Genomic DNA, 21,154 nt, shown 5'->3' on the forward strand with positions numbered 1-21,154 from the left:
TAATGAGAACCATGAGAACCACTAATATATGAAGGATCGTGTGTACAACGATAAAAATAGAATTTGAGAAAATCAAACGTCCTTCCCCAAAAGCTTCCAATCTCTGTCATTTTCATATTTTTCGTTCTCTCTCATCTTTCTTTCTCTCTCTCTTCGACTGTCAACATCGTCAACGATGCTATATGTTTCTTCCTCTACGATCGATCGTCACATACTGAACCATCAATCTCTCGCAACCATCTACCTATTCGACGCTTTTTAATCAATGGAACCTGTTTATTCAAGGTAAAATTCAAATTGCTTGATTATTTTTTGTTAAATTAGGGTTTATATTTTGATCTTTATGTAATTTTTTAATTCGCTGCTTTAATCAATGGAATGATTTGGTTATTATACGACTTTGTTAATGTTGCATTGATTGAATTAGATTATGTTGCTAGTGTTAGTGTTATAGTGGAACTTGGAATTCAGGCGATTCTCGAAACAAGGGCACACTTTATACTGCTGGTGACTATATGTAGAAGTTTGCAACATTGTCGTGTGATTGCTCATTACTCTTTGTAGAATTTGAAGTGGCCATATCTTAAATAGGATGTTGTAATTGTAAGCATAGACTAAATTGTTTACCTTTTTAGGGGAGAGTAGTGATGAGAATAGTTTGATTGGTGAGCTTGGCCGTATCTTAGAGTTAACATTATCTTCTAATTGTGATCTTCGCCATATTTTGTGTAAAGATATTAGGGAGAGAGGGAGGACAGTTTGGGGGGAGGGTTGAGACTCTTGAGAGTAAGGGGAGAGTCAGCGATATGGAAAATGAGTGTGTGTGTGTGTGTGTGTGTGTGTGTGTGTGTGTGTGTGTGTGTGTGTGTGTGTGTGATGTATATAATTGCACTGTTTTTGATCTGTTGAGCTTTGCTCGAGTAGAGATATAGGGATAAGTGGGGGAGGGAAGGAGGAAAGGATGGAGGGTGAGTGGGAGAGAGATTGTTGTTTGCTCTATAGGCGCATTGTCTTCTAATAGTAATTCTCCTTTAAGACGGACTTGCAATAAGTTAATGCAAAACTATGTCACAAGTCAAACCTAAAAGGGTCACTAGTTGTCTTAAAATGATCCCCAATGGTATACAACGATTCACCCCTAGAACCGAGTGCATCAGTTTTTGTGTTACAAAAGTTAGCTTCTAGAGTTATAGGTGTGGGGATCAGCCTGTGCTGAAATTATATTCTTACTTCTGATTACTATAATTTTGTAGACTGGGGATATTATAAAAGATGACACCAAAGTTTTGGATAATGATTTGGATCTTGGTGTGGGAGTGCATCAATATTTGGAATGCAGTTATCGTAGTTCGTCCAGCATGTCCACTGGAGATTTTTTACAAAGACGTGCAGAGTTTGGTTTGACCTCAAATCTGGGTGAATCCTCCTCCAAGCTTCCTATTTCATTAGTGTGTGCCATAAATAGGCTGATTGTGCTTCAAGCTATAATAGCTCGCCATAAGCCCCCTCTTGAGGATTTTGATAAAGAGAAGATCTTTTTCACTCTTTGGGTTCTCAATTCGGTTTGAGATGTTATTTTAAGGAAAATTAGAGGATTGCTTATGGTGGTTTCACTTGATTCTACTAAGTTTGAGCTATTGGAGGAGGAAAATCGAAAGACTACGATTACCAAATCCAAAGAGAAGTCAACAAAGAACCCATCGTAAGAAGAAGGGGAAGAACCGTAACTCAAAAATGTCAAGTACGCCCGAAAAATTCGATAGTGCCTTGGTAGCGCACAAAACTCTCAAGGTACTTTTCCTCTTTGTAGCTCTTGGTTTACAATTTTTAAATAGTAAAGATGTTAGTTAGTAACTACCATTTAATTTCCAGGATAGTGAATCTCGTTCAACGTGTGCGAGCACATCCGTGCTACTCTTGATGTACCGATAGGTCTATCTCTCATGGAAAAGGGGGTAACTACAATGTTCATCGCTGTATCTGGTTTCATTGTTCTATTCAAGCTGTCTTACATTCTTTTGTAATAAAAGAGTATTGAACAGTTAACTTCAAACAGAAAATGTTGAGAAATTGCAAAATTCTCATTGCAAAGAAAGGAAAACAGAGTAAAAGAAGCTCCGTGGGAGGCTTGACCCTTCAAAAATTTGTCACCCGGTACTTCAAAATGTGGGAGAGAGGAGAGTGGTTCGATTCTTTGATCGAAAAAAGCTTGATGAGATCATTGTAATTGTTTAACAAGGGTTGAGAAGCGGGGATTTTTCGCCTCGTGACACCAAGTTTGTAAATAGACACAATGATTCACCTAACAAGAAGTAGGAAGTTTGGGTGCTTCTCGAAAGATGCGCCCGATCCTTGTGCTCAGTCTGGTCCGGCTTTAAATAGTGTGGAGAATGATGAAATTGTTTCCAAAGTAGTGAATGTGAATCATTCTGCAAATCCGGATATATGTTTCCAAAGTAGTGAATTTTTAATCTATTAACAGCTAGATCGTTTACTGACTGAGTGGATGCTTATCCCTGCAGTATTCGCTTTTCGGATCAGCATTGTCCATAGGGGGCTTATTTGGCTCAATTCTGTGTGGCAGAATAACAGACTATTTCGGTCGCAGGGCTGTAAGTTTTTTCATTATGAGTACCCAAATTAAGATCCAGCTTAATGCATAATATTTGCTTGATCTGCTGCAGACTATCGGCCTGATAGATGTACTCAGCCTTGTTGGGTGGCTTTCTATAGCATATTCCCAGGTTTTCAATCTTTTATGTGCGAATTTCTTCAACAGTTCTTTTACATTCCCTAATCACATGAATATTCTTATGATTGTCATCTGTTTAGATGCTTACTGCGAATAGTCATTAAACAAGTACTCGTATGCGAATGTCACTTATGTCAAGGAGAAAAATGATATCAAAGAATTGTAGTTCAATAGATATCTCGTCTATTCTCATGTACTATTTGCATTATGGATCACCCGCTAACTATTAGGAAATCTCCTCATTCTTACGGCCAAAATCAGATTCCGCCCCATATGGATGGCAGTATTCTTTCTTTTTTAACCTGTAGTCTGAGGAGTACGAGTTACTAACTGTTAGGAGGACCCCAATAAGGTTTATTTTTTCTGAATTTATCAGAGTTATTTGTTGTGTGTGATTTTATTTTCTTACTATCCAATCTGACTTGATCTTGAAGGGCGCTTGGTCTCTTGATATTGGACGAGTAATGATTTAACTTGATGATGTACAAACTAGTTTCCTCACTTATGAGAGCCAATTAGCTCAAACGGGAGAGCATTGTGCAGTGCACAAGATGTGGGTTCAATTCCCACATTGGCTAGCAAATACCGGTGTTTCTTTTACATTCTTTTACATTGTAATTGCCAAGGACTAGTAGTTTCTATGCATAAGCCTAAAATGCCTTGAAAAGGCCGATAAATATATTAAATCTCCTTCACCGACATTTCCCTTGTTTCATGCACATAGAGCCTTATTTCATGCACATATAATCAAAATTAATGTCCTTACCCAACAGTAATTAGTAATATAATATAACCAATTGGTGCAACTGAAGAACTTTTTAATGCACATAGAACCTTATTTCATGCATATAGAACCTTATTTCATGCACTTATAATCTGATTTCACGGCCATGTAAAATTAATGTCCCTAACCAATTGTAATTAGTATCATAATAAGAACTTTTTCATGCACATATAACCTTATTTCATGCACATAGAACCTTATTTCATGCACATATAATGAAAATTAATGTCCTTAACCAACAATAATTAGTAACATAATATAACCAACTAGTGCAACTGAAGAACTTTTTAATGCACATAGAACCTTATTTCATGCATATAGAACCTTATTTCATGCACTTATAATCTGATTTCACGGCCATGTAAAATTAATGTCCTTAACCAACAGTAATTAGTATCATAATAAGAACTTTTTCATGCACATAGAACCTTATTTCATGCACATATAACACTTATTTCATGCATGTACACCTGACAGCTATCCTAAAATCACGGGATTTTTTATTTATTAGGTTATATGGGATTCGAACCCATACCTTTGTGCAAAATAAGCACATCGCTCTACCATTGAGCTAATAACCTTTACAATACGCTATAAATAAGTTAAGTAGTCAAGTAACCATATCACTATATCAGTATGATGAAAAGACATCAGAGTATCATATATTTCTACACAAACAAAATGATAATAATACACAAATAAAGTTTCCTCCACTTATTTTCCCTGAGTGAGAATGTACACAAGGTATAGCTATCCCTACAAAAGCAGTATCCTTAGTTGTGCAGTTGTGTATGTGTGGCCTGCATCAACCGATGTGTCGAAAAAAAACATTCTTCATGTCAAGAATATAGTTATGATACGTCTAAAACCTCAAATTCTTGCACCTGACCCATGAAAGATACACATCTTATCTTTTTATGTCTAATCATGTTCTAATATTAAAGACACAAGAAAGTGAGAAACTGCCAATAACTATGAAGAATACAGACATTCAACTACTCTCAAGCTGTCTTCTTGTCCGAAAACCACAAACTTAACTCTCAAGCATTAGTCCAGGAATGCCCCACTCCTGAATCTCACTCAATAAGAACTGCAATTCATTGCTTCAGACACAAGGCAACAATGCAGCAGTACCACCATCAAATGAGTAAGGGTTTTAGGTCGGAAGTATTTCTAAAGACAAGTGTTTTTTTTTCAATTGCTTTTAAAAAGCCAAGTAAAAAGAAACAAATAATACGAAGACGAAAGCATAGATATAAGGAAGTACCTCAGAAATAGCAGATGAAAGAGCGGACCGATGAAACATTTGGTCCGTGAACTGAGACTCCACCAAGCCAGTCCATGGTATTAATCCTGACAACACCTCCAATTCCTACAGATTTAATAGTATCCACCCATGCCTGTTCATCAGTCTGGAAATCGTCGAATGAGAGCTGCAACAAAGCACTATCTCAATAAGGCATCCATTTCTATCGAAAAAATATCTCTCCGTAATTGAGAGTGAAATAAAGGGCCACAAATGAAAAACAAAATTGAGTAATTTTCCTTTAATTGGGGGAATAAGTAAACATCAGTAGATGAATCAATAGAATGTTTCACCATCATTCTAGATTTTCATTTTTTTTCTGTATGGATTCATCTTACACCCTCATGACTCTTGATAGTTACAGAGGAAAAGATAACTACTTCAGTACTTCATGATTATTTTGGACATTTACGAGAATCTTTAGGAGTGGAATCAAAAGGAGGACTGTTTAAGAGCGCTTCTGAGAGGAACAATTGGAGTATCGGAAATACTAGGGTTAACTTCATGGATTCACTGATTTCTACAGCTTTTTTGTTCTTGCTGTTGAGGAGGAGGAGGAGGGTGGTGGTATGAAGGAGGGGGTAAGTCGCCAAAAAGGTCGTCCGCCATTAATGTCGTCGCGAGCTCGATGAACATTGATAATCAAAGAGAGAGAGAGAAAAGGAGTGAGAAAGAGATTTTGCAAAATGACGGAGTAAGAAGGGTGCGGGATTGGAAATTTTGTACTATTAATTAGTAATGTTAATATTAGTAGTATTATTAGTGGTTCTCATGGTTCTCATCATCCTAGTGGTTCTCCTATGATCCCGAATCTATATATATATATATATATATATATATATATATATATATATATATATATATATATATATATATATATATATATATATATATATATATATATATATATATATATATATCCCGTGCGAACTTAGTTACGGTGCGAACTGTTTGAACTACCTAGATACACTTGGTATTACTACCGGATACAGTTCGTACTACTACTAGATACACAATATGAAATGTATCCGGTAGTAATACCAAATGTATCTAGGATGGTATTTTGTGTATGCACCATTACCACCTCACTACCGCCACCACCACCCCACTGTTGCCACCACTCAGCACCTTCCCACCCTTCCCCAAAACACCAAGAATCCACCACTTTCATACCCACCACACTAACCGAACCATTTAAAGCTACCCATCCCACCACTTTGACCTCCATTACCACTGCCACCACCGCAGACACCGTTACCGCCGCCGACACCACAACAAAAAAATGATTATTAACATCAGCACCACCATACACTAATGACACACCAATTAATAACATCACCACATCCCATCGTCACTGTCGGCGATGGAACATTCGCCGACGACAACGCCTAGAATCGCGTCGACCATTTAGCCCAACAACCAGACAACACCAGCCCCTAGAAAATGTCGTTATCACGACTACCCCGAAACCACCAGCCTAACGCCTTTATTTTTCCACCTCATCCTACAAATCCGTCAAACATCAACGACACTACCTTCCTCTCCATTTTAGCTTCGGTCGACGAGCCTCACAACCACTATTGATCTGGTTTTTTATAAAAAAGGTTGTGATTGAAATCACAAATCTATAATGGTAGTGTGTGTGTGAGGGTAAAACTCCGGTGACAAATACGGGTAAGGTGACTAGTCGGTGATGGTCGGGATCAGAAGTGCGCCGGCATCACGCATGTGATAACTTCGGTGACATATCTCGTCATTGGTCGTTGCCGGCATTTGGGTCATCGGAGGATCGCCGACGTCCAGGTTATCGAAGGGGCGACAACGTTGGCAACCCAACCTGGTGGCTGATGTATGATGTTAATGGATGGAAATAACAGGGAGTTTGATTATTGGATTTAATTTGGGGTTTGTGAGAGGCAAAGGTGTCACGTGGGGTAATTAATATCACCCATTATTAGAAACATACTACCCTAAAGGCCCATAACCAAATCCCATTCATCCCACCACTACGAGAATCCGGCGACCAACACACTCATCGCCGACACCGATTCCGTCACACACCACCGTTGACAAGACACTGGCAGAGAGACGACCACCGTCGTCGCCTCTACTGCGCATCCCACATCGCCATTATTCCGTATTCTAAACCTCCTGCTATCGAAGCTCTGACGACATCACACTAGTGCACCACCGTCGTACCCCTACCGGCAGACTAACTAAAAAATGCCGGCGATGCCTCATGTCCACACTTCAGTTGTTCCCCTCTATTTCAATGTATCTAGTCTAATATTTGATGTATCTAGCCACTATTTTAATGTACCTACCATAGATACAAAAAATTAGTTATTAGATAAATTAAAATTAGTTTGAGATACATCAATAAATAAACCAGATGCACTAAATTGAGGTTCGAAGTTCTACCGAGTTTTGGGTCAAGTAACACTGAAATTGGGACCTGAGTTTGTTGAGAATATGCAAAGTTTATTGGCTCGATATCTGGTATGATTTACCAGCAAATTCAATGTCTATGTTGAAATTAATCTGATTTAGAGGTGGATTTTTTGCAAATTTCGGATAAGAATTAATATGTGGTGGCCGATAGTGGTAATGGTGTGTGGTGATGATGGGAAAGATATAACACCTATTTTTTGGTCGCCGGCGCCGTCGAGACTGAGTCAAACCTACGGTGGTAGATAGTGATGGTGTTAACTATTAATGTTGGCTTACCTTAATGGTTGACAATGGCGAAAAAAACGAAATTGACAATTGAAGTAAAATTGTTCTTAATTTAAAGTTGGGTTTTATAGTTGAAGTAAGACAAACAAAATAAGGGGCGGTGTAATGGATTTAACTAATGGGTTTATTTGAGAATGCTATTTTAGCCGTTCGTTTTATTCTTATCCAAGAGTAGAGGGTTGTTCTCACCGGATCATGGCTCTCTCTCTCTCTCTCTCTCTCTCTCTCTCTCTCTCTCTCTCTCTCTCTCTCTCTCTCTCTCTCTCTCTCTCTCTCTCTCTCTCTCTCTCTCTATCTATCTATCTATCTATCTATCTATCTATCTATCTATCTATCTATCTATATATATATATATATATATATATATATATAGAGAGAGAGTCGGGATCCGGTGAGAACTCCTAAATATTTGAGGATTGAGGATTAGTGAATACAATATCACATGTTCTTCAATACAATATCACGAAAAATTTGACCTTTGCCAAAAAAAAATTTTTTTTTTGAAAAAAAAAAATTATAATTTTTTTTTTTTGCACAGGTGTTTTTTTGGTGTGATATTTTATCGAATAACATGTGATATTGTATTGAACAACCTGTGATATTGTAACGAAATCCTCAATCCTCAAAAAGATAGTGTATCCTCACATGATCTCATTCCTATATATATATATATATATATATATATATAGGAATGAGATCATATGAGTATAACTCATATATTTGAGGATTGAGGATTAATACCATCCGTTAGATCTAAGAGATCCAACGTCCCATATTGAGCGCGGATCAATAAGGGCAAAATTGTCATTTTTGCGCACCCATATATAAACCCTTTTTCAGCCAAAATCATCATTCTCCCATAAAACAACGTCTCTCTTTACCTTCTCTCTTCTCGTACTCTCTCTTCCATGAAAACCCTAATTTTCCTTACTTTTTATTCCTGATTTCTAGTTTTTCTGTTCGATCTCAGCCCAGTCTTCTATTTATGATCAACTATCATACAATTTCAATCACAATCGCGTTGTCAGGTGCGTTATTCTTGTTAATTTCAGCTTTATGTTCTTAATAATTAGTAATTTTTAGCTTTAAATCACTTTTTTTTTCATTTTTTGTACATATCTTTCTAATTCGTACACATCTTACTGCATTTCTTCTAATTTTGTGTTTAGATTTTCAATTTCATCTAGCTTTATTGTTATTTTCAGCTTTATTTGTTGTTTCCCTAAATTTGTTATGTTTCCGTCCTGATTTCTAGGTTTTCATCTCAATCTCAGCTCATTCTTCTAGTTCTGATCAATTATCATCCTATTTCAATCATAATTTCGATGTTAGGTACGTTATTGTTGTTAATTTCAACTTTTTGTTCTGTTTAATTCCTAACTTCAACTTAAAATCACATGTTATTTTTGTTTTCGTACATATATTTCCAATTCGTAGGCATCTTACTGCGCTTCTTATAATTTTCGTACCTATTTTTAATTTATTTATATTTTAATTCTTATGTTCATCTACCTTTATTGTTATTTTCAGTTTTATTTGATGCAAATAACAAAAGATGATTGTCGTGATATTCATTAAGTTGTGATATTGATATTCTTATAAAAGATTATTGCTGTGATATGAATTCTCGAATATAGCAAAGATGATGGTTGTGATATGTATCCAGTGTGATATTGTTTTGCAGACTATGTGATATTGTTTAGCAGACTCTGTGATATTGTTTTACTCCATCCCTATTACTTTGATTCTCAGACATCAATTATTACTTGTTTGTTTACATTATATTTTTTTTATGCTATTTCTTGCTAGATCCTGGAAGTTGTTTAGCTTTGAGCGGCCTATTGGACAGAGATATGACTTAGCTAAATTGGCCTAAGAATCTTTGGGCCTAATTTACCTGCCAAATGAGTCTCCAAGTTTGGTGTATGTTTGTTTTTGGTATAGATTTGATGTTGAGTTCTCATCATATATATGTTTATGATTTACATTCTGCTAGTTTATTGAGCTGCGGTATTTTCTTTGACCATCACCATTTCATCTTATTGAGCAGTAAGCACAACATAAATTTTAAGGTATTGTTGTCGATTCTAGGTTTTGTTCTTCGTTTTCTTCTGATTTTCGCCATTTTTTATTTTCCAGATTTGTTGAATATATGTTCAATTTATGCAAGCAATGTGTGCGCGTTTCACGACCTGACGAATCTTTGATTTTAATTTGCGTGGAAAAACATAGATTATCTGTATATTTGTATATACTTTGGTTAATTTATTTTGAATCTACCGCTAGTTGGTTATTGAGTGTTATTGAGGGATTTGAATTTGTTGTTTACTATGATAAATCAGATTCCAATGGGGGATTCATTGCTTAATCAAGTAAAAGAGGGCATTTTGATTTCCGGATCTTGTTGAGGTCCATGATGTACTCTTTCCAGAACCATTTGTTTTGCTGAATGATAAAAAAAATGAAAAAAAATAGGGAATTTTTTAGTGCAAGCTAACTCTTCAAATTGGGGGTAATTATCAATTTTAGTATTTCTTTGTTTTCAATTGGGGCTCTCTTTACTATTGTTGTGAAGGTTGTCGGTTCTTCAATGATTGATCAATGTCGGCAATCAATATGAAATACAAAGTGCAGTGCTGGCAAAGATAGGGAGTAAGGGAGTAAGCTATTTGCAAGGCACTGAGTGAAGTATCTTACTCTTTGTTTCACTATTTATGTTATTTGCTAACTAAACATAGTCATTCTAAGTCAAATCAGAATACTTAAGGCAGTAGTCTAGTAGACACAATTCTAGTAGTTTAGTTCACACCTGGTTCATGTTTTCAAGAGTGACTATTGAAACTCTTACAGAGTCTAGTTTAGGAATTTGATGTATAACTCTGAACTTAAATGCAGTATAAATACTGACTCAACTTCAGTTTTCCCTTGGTTGTAAAATGAGTGATCCATTTCGACTGTTAATAGAGTATAACTTAGCTTTTGCTTGTATGTAGTATGTTCAATTTGATGTATGTAGTATGTCGTTTTGACTGTTCTAGTTAACCTGATAAATATTGAACATGGTAAGAATCTATGTTACTCCGACACTTCTGATTCCCAACACTCGACACTGATAAGGGTATGACACTTCACATCTTTCTTTAAGCCAAGATATGCATATTTTTTATAAAAAAGGCGGAGTCCAACACTTGGACACGCACCCAGCCTGTATCAGATACCTCCATACGGATTTGAGCAACATAGGTAAGAATATCGTCATTGTATTGGTGTTTTTGAGTGATTAGTGAAGAAGTAATTTTATTATTCAACTTTTTTCCCCCTTGAATAGTGAAGTACATAAGATTAATATTCATAGGCACTTGGTAGTACAACGTAAGTGGCTATAAAAGCTTAAATTATGAGTTTAGCTTAAGAGTAAAAGGTAAGAAAGACGACATAATTCATCCATAGTTTATAGTTAAATCTTAAGTGCTATACCGCGGTACTATAGCAAATCTTTTGAACTTGATATGATAATCAGATTACTGTGTTACTTTCTCTTAACCCATCATTAGTGTCGATGTTAATATGTCATCTTTTAGCTCAAATGGGAGAGCATGTGCTATTGCACAAGACGTGGGTTCGAACCCCACAAAGATCAGATTTCTTGGTAAAGTGTGATATTATTTCAAATATCAAGTGATATTTTACTTTAATGGTTGTGATATTGTTTCTCATATAACAAAAGTGGATAGGGATTTAAAAATACTTTTTACTTCAATATTGTTTTGTATATAGTGTGATATTATGTTACATACAGTGTGACATTATTCCTAATGACTCGTGGTATTTTATTTACCTGGTTGTGATATTGTTTCACAGTAGCACATAATTGGAGACTCCTTGTAAAATACTTTTAACCGTGATATTGTTTTGTATACGGAGTGATATTGTTTATAAGAACATGTGATATTGTCTATAATTAAGCGTGATGTGATGATATTGTTTCATAAGAATGGTGATATTGTTTCAAATGAAGTGTGATATTGTAAAATACAAAAGGCAAATCTTGGTAACACTATATTATTGATTCTGAAATTTTATGATATTGTTAACCAAAAATGGAGAAAGAATACAAAATTGTTGCCATTTGGAATTACATCTAAGCATAAAAGAATTTGTATATGTGCGTATAATGAGTAAAAAAAAGACGATTTTGCTAAGTTGATGATGTAATATGGACTTCCTCAGCATGCACACAAGCTCTTAATCAACATCCGCAAGTGAAGAAATCTGCAAGAAAAGAAAACAAAGAACAAAAACATAATGTCAGTAGTAAGTTTAACACGTTAATAACAAAACTGTGATATTGTTTCTAAGGACTTGTGGTATTTTATTTTAAGGGTTCTGATATTGTTTCACAGTATCACAAAATTGGAGAGTCATTTAAGGCACTTGTGAAATAGTGATATTATTTTGTATAAGGTGTGATAATGTTTCTAATAACGTATGATATTGTTACTCTGTATCACAAAAGTAAAATACAAGTAACAAATTTGCCTGAGGTTTTCTGATATTGATAAGCGAAAAAAATACCACAAGTTCGTACAAAGAATTTCACGCTATGACATACGGTATATAAGATCATCGCATATAAATGTTTTTTGAAGAGGTGGCATAAAACTTTATAAACCTTAAAACCAAAACATTAAAAATTCGAAAACTGAGTAGTCTACAGTCAAAATATCAAGTGTTATCCAATCCAATTTCTGAGAACTAGGTAAGGGTACAACGCTTCTCTACTCTTCTCTTGGCAAGGATTAACAGACCTATAATGTCTTTGCTGCATATATAGCAACATACATTGACAAGGTATTAGCAACTGCCATTAATATCTTGAATGAGTGTCGTAGAATTCACTATTAAGGGTGAAACTAAGGCCTTGGACCAGTGCTGTGTCACAGCACAAGCGACCAATTTCTCGGCCAACACAAGCCACAATAAGTCATGGTGCAAGCTAAGTCTTGTCGTGATTTTTGACAAAATCTGAGTATGGCACATTAAATGGCACACTGACTGGCGGCATAGCCTGACCCTTTTCACCCCTATTTAGTGTATAAAACACACCTTGCGTGAATGACAAATACGAGGAACCTGCCGGATCGAATCTGTTCATATTCTGTTTAGGTTATCCTGTATCTCAAACATGCTCCAAATTGGCCTAGAAAAGCATGATCAGGTTGCACACCATTTTCTGTAATACTCGTCACATATTCCTGCAATAGTAACACTTCAGTTTCACATTGCAGTTAGAAGCAAACAATAAGCGGAGAGGGAACCCGTAAGGCCCTAAGCGGTTAGATCAATCGAGTAACCAACCATTTATGAGTTCTAATATTAGAATGACACAAAAATAAAACCGACTTCAAACACTGACTATAATAAACAACAGTGGTATGTGCCTTTCGGAGTTCTTACCTGATACAAAATTGATCGTCTGGTTCTCTTCTCAACGCGCTTATCAAGATAGCCCTGTTGCCATAACATTTTAATTAAATGTCGTCCAATCAAAACGCATTGCAGTATTAGCAGAGAAAAGACAGTTGGTAACCTGACTGAAATGTGTATCCAAGTCCACACCAGTCCTTTCTTCGCGGGACTTGGCCAAGAACATGCGCACCAAGGCATAGAAAGTTAATGGACATGCCTGAAATCGAAAGTAACAACGTCATACATAGAAGCTCGAAAGTAACAATGTTACCGACCCTTCATTCCGTTGTAAAGGATAATCATAGAAACATATCATATCCGCTTCCACCTGTGTTAATTAAGGCCAGTGATAAGACTCTATTGGGTTCTAATGCTTCTAACAACTTTATCAAAGCCGCTGCTTCCATAGCCCAAGACAAAGGATTCCACATAAAACTAAGAAAGTTCAAAAATTTATTTTCCTGCATCATATCAATAGATCATTCTTAGAAGAACTTGTGATGCTTATTGAAGCATAATTAGCTAATATACAACAATTGACAACAAACGATGAGCAGTGAAATCGACATTAATGAAGAAGATGAAGATTGAGTATCACTAATCTTCACATAAAATATCACATCGTACAAATAAAAGTATCACACGGTTTTCGTAAACAATCAGCCTATCGACAATTACTCATTCTCCTCATTCAAAACTATCATTTTCATTAATCATTCCTCAATTGTATTTTCACTATCGAACAATTAAATTTCACTATCGAACAATTACTCATTCGAACAATTTTGAACCCTAAATTTCACTATCGAACAATAAAAACCTAATTTACGAGATTGAAACAATACGAACCCCTATTTTTCAAAATCGAACAACTTTGAATCCTAAATTTCACTATCGAACAATTAAAAACCTAATTTACGAGATTGAAACAATACGAAACACTAATTTTATAAACCGAACAATGTCGACCCCTAAATTTCACAATCGAACAATTATAAACCTAATATACGAGATTGAAAAATACGAAACCTTAATTTTCAATTATATGAAAATAAATGAAGATTAATAAAGTTTAGCAATAATCTTCATATCTAAATAAACGATTGTAAGTGATGATAGTAATTGATGACTGTAGTTGTATAATTACTCGATTTAAACAATTATTTCACTAAAATATTCCTAAATTCGAGAGAATTATGGCAAAAATGTTACCTGAATTATGCTCAAAATGCAATTGTATTGATGATTGATCGCGATTCCTTCGTAGTTTTGATTGATTCACTAATGTCGTTGTTTTTTATTCATTTTTAGATGATTGATCGCGATTGTATTGATGAATGATCGCGATTCCTTGATTTTGATTCATTTTTAGAGAGAGAAAGTGTGGAGTAAACTGAAATGTCATACGTTGTGGTTTTTGAAGATGTTTGAGTGTTTTTTTTACTTTATTCGCCAGTGATACTCTTTAGAATAACGTGTGATATTTCATTCGTTACTCAATCCTCAAATATTTAGTAGTTCTCACCGGATCCCGATTATATATATATATATATATATATATATATATATATATATATATATATATATATATATATATATATATATATATATATATATATATATATATATATATATATATATATATATATATATATATATATATATATATATATATATATATATATATATATATATAGGAATATGATCATGTGAGGATACACTATCTTTTTGAGGATTGAGGATTTCGTTACAATATCACAAGTTCTTCAATACAATATCATAGGTTATTCGATAAAATATCACACACAAAAAAAACACCTGTGCAAAAAAAAAAAATTAATTAATTAATTTTTTTTATATAAATTTTTTTTCTTCTTTGGCAAAGGTCGGATTTTCGTGATATTATATTGTAGAACCTGTGAGATTGCATTTAAATCCTCAATCCTCAAATATTTAGGAGTTCTCACCGGATCCCAACTCTCTCTCTCTCTCTCTCTCTATATATATATATATATATATATATAGGGTCAGAATCCGGTGAGAATCACTAACATAATGAGAACCGTGAGAACCCTTACTAAACCATCATCAAATCTTATTCCGAAAGTTTTGGTGGATCATTTACCCTTAGTTTAGTTTATTCAAACACATTTTTAGCATAGGAAAACAAAATTTATTGATTTATTAACAAAATATAAACTTAATGTACAAAAATACAAGTAGGTATGCTAAAATGGCTATAGATGCACGAAAACGATTACTAGGTTCATGTAAATTATTACGTGCATGAAAATGATTACTAGGTGCATGAAAATAACAGGATTTAGGTGTATGAAAACGAGTTCTAGGTGCATGAAAATTGTTAAATACTCCGTACATGAAAATAGGTAATAGGTGCATGAAAAATAAATAAAATGTATTTCGGCTCGATTTCCGTCACTAGTTTATACTTTTTTTTAACTAAAATATATGTTATCTAGCCATAGCACTACTACAAATACAGGCTATAACAACGGTCAAAAACCGTTGTTATATAAAAAAGCGGACGTTGTTAAAGCGTCCGTTGTAGAAGGTTTTAACAACGGTTGGTTTACTTAAGGAAACCGTTGTTAAAACTATTAACCACGGTTTTATGTATAAAAACCCGTTGTGGAAAGTGTGACTCAATTTTGGGGGGAAAGTTATAACAACGGGTTTTAATATACAAAACCATTGTTATAACTAAAGACAACGGGTTGTTTTAAAATAACCGTTGTTGTTTGTTCTTAAAAAATAAAAAAAAATTAAATTAAATATTACTAGATGCATGCATAATTACGGCCTGTTAGAATTCCGATGCATGCATTATTACTGACATCACTGTACATATGAACGGATAATATGGAATGAGAAGGGTTAGTAATAGGATTTGAAGCAGCATTATTGAGAGATATGATGATGATTATGGCACAACTTCCTAACATATATATTAATTAAAAAGCAATTAACTCAACCCACACATTGCTTAGTATAAATACATTGCATATCTCAACTAACATTTCCATTATCTCATATATTCATCTCCAAACTCTAACTGCTAAAACAAACTCTACTTAATCTTTCAAATCAAACTCAAAAAATTCCAACAAAATGAATGATTTCATCCTTAAGACTCTTACCATGATCGAGAACAACAACAACTTCATCCGCCGGTTCCTCCATATTAAGGAAAGTTTCAGGAGCTACCTTGCGGAAGCTCGATCCGCACCAAGCACGCCAAAGAAGATGGCTTGACGGAGCAAAGCGATTGCGGCTATATATGACGATATAGCAATTGCTGAACGGAACCTCCAAATAGCCAAGGAGGAGAGGACGGATACGATAGAGCAGAATAAGATCCTCCATGAAAATATAAGAATTGCATTTTTACATATGTAATTTTTTTTTAATTTATGTATTTATAAATAAATAAATATATATATATATATATATATATATATATATATATATATATATATATATATATATATATATATATATATATTAATTATGTTTATCTTACTTCTTCATCTTGCTTCTTCATTGTTTTACTAACTAATTATGCGAACAATACTTAAACAAATAACATAATGGTCGATAAAAACACATACATGCAAAAGAAATAAATAGAAAAAGAAAATAATGACGATGAAACTAACAAAGGATTTTAGAGATTTACCTGATAAATACAGAACGTAATAGACGATGAAATCACAGTGACGGCGAGAAGATAAAGCGACGATGAGAAAGAGAGAAATAGAGAAAGAGAGAAAGAGAGTGTGTATGTGTTTTGTTTTTGTTTGTCTGCTGTGTTTGTGTTTGTGTTTGTGTATTAAGGGTTGTGTTTTGTGGGTCGCAGCAGACTTGTTTGTGTGGTTTATAGTATGGAAGGTATTGACAACGGTTATTAAACAACAACCGTTGTGAAATAAGTTTTAACAACGGTTGTAAAAAACACCCGTTGTTAAATAAGGTTTAACAACGGGTTTCAAAAATAACCGTTGTGATTACTTTTCACTAACTTTGCGCCAATTTTGCGCCAAATTATTAACAACGGTTGTGCATGTGTGATCCATTGTTAAAACTAATAACAACGGTTTTTATAACCATACCCGTTGTAATTGATTTTAGTAAAATTCGCGCCATACATTCTACAACGTCTATTGTGATTTTCGTGAATAATCGTTGTTAAAGGGGCGTTGTAGTTGCCTGGATTTGTAGTAGTGTAGAATTCTATGCCGAATCCAAATATGTCATCATTTTGTTTCAAAAAGTCTCGCAAGGTAGAGTTCTCGAGGTTCTCATTATAAGGGTGGTTCTCACTGGATCCCAAATCTATATATATATATATATATATATATATATATATATATATATATATATATATATATATATATATATATGTAAGTCCATCTCTAAGTGTGAGTCCATGAGTCCTCTTTAGAACCATTGGATGAGGCAGATGGAAGGTTGAGTGGTGTACGTGGTTTTTGATTGGGTGTAACCATATAATTGAAACAGGAAATTGAACCCGTATTCTTGACCATCGTGACCTGGGTTTGGGTTTGTTGGTGTCGTGGTGATGGGTCGTCGGTTTTGGGTTGTTGTAGGTGGTGGTTGGTATAGTGGTTGCCGGAGTTGCGCGAAAACAGGGGAGATGCAGGGGTTGCGTGCGAGTTTTCGTGACCGTCTTAAGACGAGCTTTGTGACTTCCTTACTTGACCATTGGGGAAGTGGGGACTACCCCTGGAATCACCGTAGTATAGTGGTGTCAACGGTGGTGGCCAGAGGTGGTGTGGTTGTCTGTATTGGCCGTGGTTGAGTGTTTAAGACAGTGTGTCTACAAGGGTGTTGTTGTATGTCGGTTTGAGTAGGGAGTTTGTAGTTTAATTGGGTTAACAATTTATAACCGTGTAGGGTGGTGGGACAAGTGGGTCCACCATGGGCCTTAGGAGGACCACGGTGGTGGCCACTGGTGGAAAGGTTGGTGATTGTATGGGTGTTGCGAGTTGGTTAAACATGTTGAGGAAATTGGGTGTTTTGTGTTGGTGTTGGTAGTGTCGTGTATGTGGGAGTGCTAGGACTGACTCGTGTGGTGGTTGTAGAGGTTGCACGTGAGTGTCGTTGGTGTGGTTGTGTAGGTGGCAGTGAGGACCCAAGGTGGGAGTGGTTGCGTGTTGTTGTCGGTGTCCGGTTAGGATGAGAATGGTGGATGAAGGTGGGTGTTTTGGTATCGAGTCAAGGGAGTTTATGAATCGGGTTTTGGGTAAATTGAGTCGGGTTTAATAGTTTTAGTTAATTAATGATTGTGACTCGGGTTGTTAACTATTGAAACGGGTTTGGATGGTTAATCGGTTTAGTTATAATTCTCGAATAATGAATTGAGTAATCGAATAATTAATAAGTCAGTTAATATTAAGAAGTATTAATGTTGCTAGGTGACGAACTTGAAATGGAATATTTCTGACGGTGCAGATCTGCTTAAATTGGATTATTGCATTTAAGGTAGGATAGCTACTCAATCACTTAAATGTTTACTTGAATGATATTATCTGACTGTGTTGGTTGAATTATTTGGAATTGTGATGAATGATATATGATTGTAGGTTGGTTGCATTGAGATGAATTGTTTAATGACTACCTCAGCTCGTGACTGAGATGATTTGATTATTGACTACCTCAGCTCGTGACTGAGATGATTATATAAATTATTAGATTCCTCAGCTTCATGTCTGAGATGGTAAGAAATTGGGTTGCTCGATTGTTTGCATTTTCATATCATGAGCACTTGCATTGGATACCTCAGAACAGGTTCTGCAGGACTTGTTTCTGGGATGATCAGACTACCTTAACTTCGGTTGGGATGATGAGACTACCACGGCCAGGGATTGGCGGGCTGAACGGGAGCGTCGGAGGATTGATCATGAGCATGCATTGTATTTGCATTTAATATTGTCTTGTATTCATTTATTGTTGTTGCTTGGCTATTCCTACTTAACCTCGTGGTTGACAGTGTATTCGTGAACGCTTGTGATTAACCATAATGGGGAGCAGATTTGTCATGTACTAAAGATTAGCTGACTTGGGAGCTATGGGATGCGTGAGGACTTGGTCAGTCTACCTAGAAGTCTAGACCACATAGATTATTTAATAATTTTATTTATTTCCGCTGCGAGTTGTATCTTATTTTATATTAAGTTTAGTTTGGTTAAGTTGTAATAAACATGTAATCGCTAAGTTTTAATTAAAGTACTTTGGTTTGTTATACTTTGTTATTTACTACCTCGGGAATCCGAGATGGTAACAGTCTTATTTATTTGGGAGTGTTTAGCTAAAGGCTCCTAAATAAATGGGGATGTTATAAAGTGGTATCAAAGCAAAACGATCCTCAAGCCTAACTAATGAACCTAATAATGAATTTAGGATGTGTCTAATAAAATGAACCCCGGGTAAAAACTGTTAGGTACCCCCTTAGGGTTGGGATGAGTAGAGCCCCTCACACAAAACTTCCGGCCCTTTCAATTTTGAACCGGATACCTTGAGAGATATTACAATGTGGGGTAATTTAAAATGAATATTGTTTATTTTGTCGTAGGAGTTTTGGTTGCCTTGTTTGAATATTGTTTTCATTAATGACTGCGGTTACGGGGACGTAACCTTGCTTTTACGAAGAAGAGATACCTTATGATTTTTAAGCATTTTTATAACATATGGATATGAGAAACGTATGTGGGCATGTATGTGGGAGGCGTAATTATGATTAACATGTGAAGTACTACGAAAGTTGTATGGAATTGTGAAGAATGTGATTTGGTTGAATTCTCGAAATTTTATCCTTGATTGCATTGGTGCCATTTATTACTTGTTTAGTTTCGGTGCACGAAATTTTTTATGTGTAATAACATTGTGAGTTAGCTTTCATATGCCGCTGGTTTCATGCTTAAATAATATACGGTTTAGGAGTAATAAATATTTTAGTGGACAGTGGTCAGAATATTCCTGTACGGTTATGTTTTCGTTCCATGTTTTTGTAAAAATTGCCATTTAAAACTTACTTATTGTTTAGGTATGATTCCAGCTCCACTATTTAAAGGATTTGTATATATTTCTAAATTGATAAGCCACGTTTCAAGATAAAATATTGATAATTTATAGTGATTTTTAAAATTTGACCTAAGATTCTGACAAGTTGGTGTAAAATTTCTGTTTCGACCAAATAATTTGAAAATGCGTTATAAATTGACCTTATGAGTTTTTAACTTGATTCTTTCTCGCATGACTTACTAACTCTCTGTATTTTCTAAAAACTATAAGTGCTCAAGACGTAATTATATTATCATTTATTAATAATTTTTGGAAGTGTAACATGTGTTTTCTTATCCTTGAAAATGTAAGTTATACTAAAATTTCTAAAGAATTATTTCTTATCTCTCACCTTGGCATTTTGATGTTGTAAATTTTGTGAAGTAGAATAACATGTCTAGTGATATGCGGAATGTGTTGCCCTAAGTATATATATATATATATATATATATATATATATATATATATATATATATATATATATATATATATATATATATAGGATCATGTAAGTCCTACTCTTTTGGTTGAGTCCTTGAGTCCCCATCCAAGCCATTGGATCAAACAAATGAAGGGCCAAGATTAAAACAAAATGAATAGGCTAGATATAAAAGGAACACAAACCCTAATCACTTCGCACTCTTTCATTCACATCACACCTCTCACTCTCTCTCTTCATCTGACAAAAAAAAAAATCTCTGACTCCACACCAACCGTCACCACCAGTCCCTCGCTGCCACCACGCCACCACCAGTCCCTCGCTGCCACCACGTCACTCCCCTTCCTCTTCTCCACCCTTCACGACACCACAACCAGTCACCTCGTCTTTCTCTTTCTCTCTCCTTCACGACACCGCCCCACCTCCCCTTCTCCTTCAGATCTGGAAAAAATAAAATGTTGTTGGTTGTTGGTTGTTGATGGGTGAGTTGGTGTCATCTTTGTGATTGTTAATGGTGGTGCCGTGGTGGGTTTTTCGAGTTTTTTTTTTTTTGCCGCGTGGGGGGAG

General features: G+C 35.2%; 1 long non-coding RNA gene across 1 annotated transcript; it reads left to right on the top strand.

The window, feature by feature from the left end:
• The first annotated feature begins 2,522 nt into the window (after positions 1-2,522).
• On the top strand, positions 2,523-3,221 carry LOC141597123 (uncharacterized). Its single transcript, XR_012522712.1, has 3 exons — positions 2,523-2,612; positions 2,685-2,744; positions 3,187-3,221. It is a non-coding gene; the product is annotated as an uncharacterized LOC141597123 (long non-coding RNA).
• Positions 3,222-21,154: the final 17,933 nt, after the last annotated feature.

Source organism: Silene latifolia, chromosome 1 (genome assembly GCF_048544455.1).
Source record: "Silene latifolia isolate original U9 population chromosome 1, ASM4854445v1, whole genome shotgun sequence".
NCBI lineage: Eukaryota > Viridiplantae > Streptophyta > Magnoliopsida > Caryophyllales > Caryophyllaceae > Silene > Silene latifolia.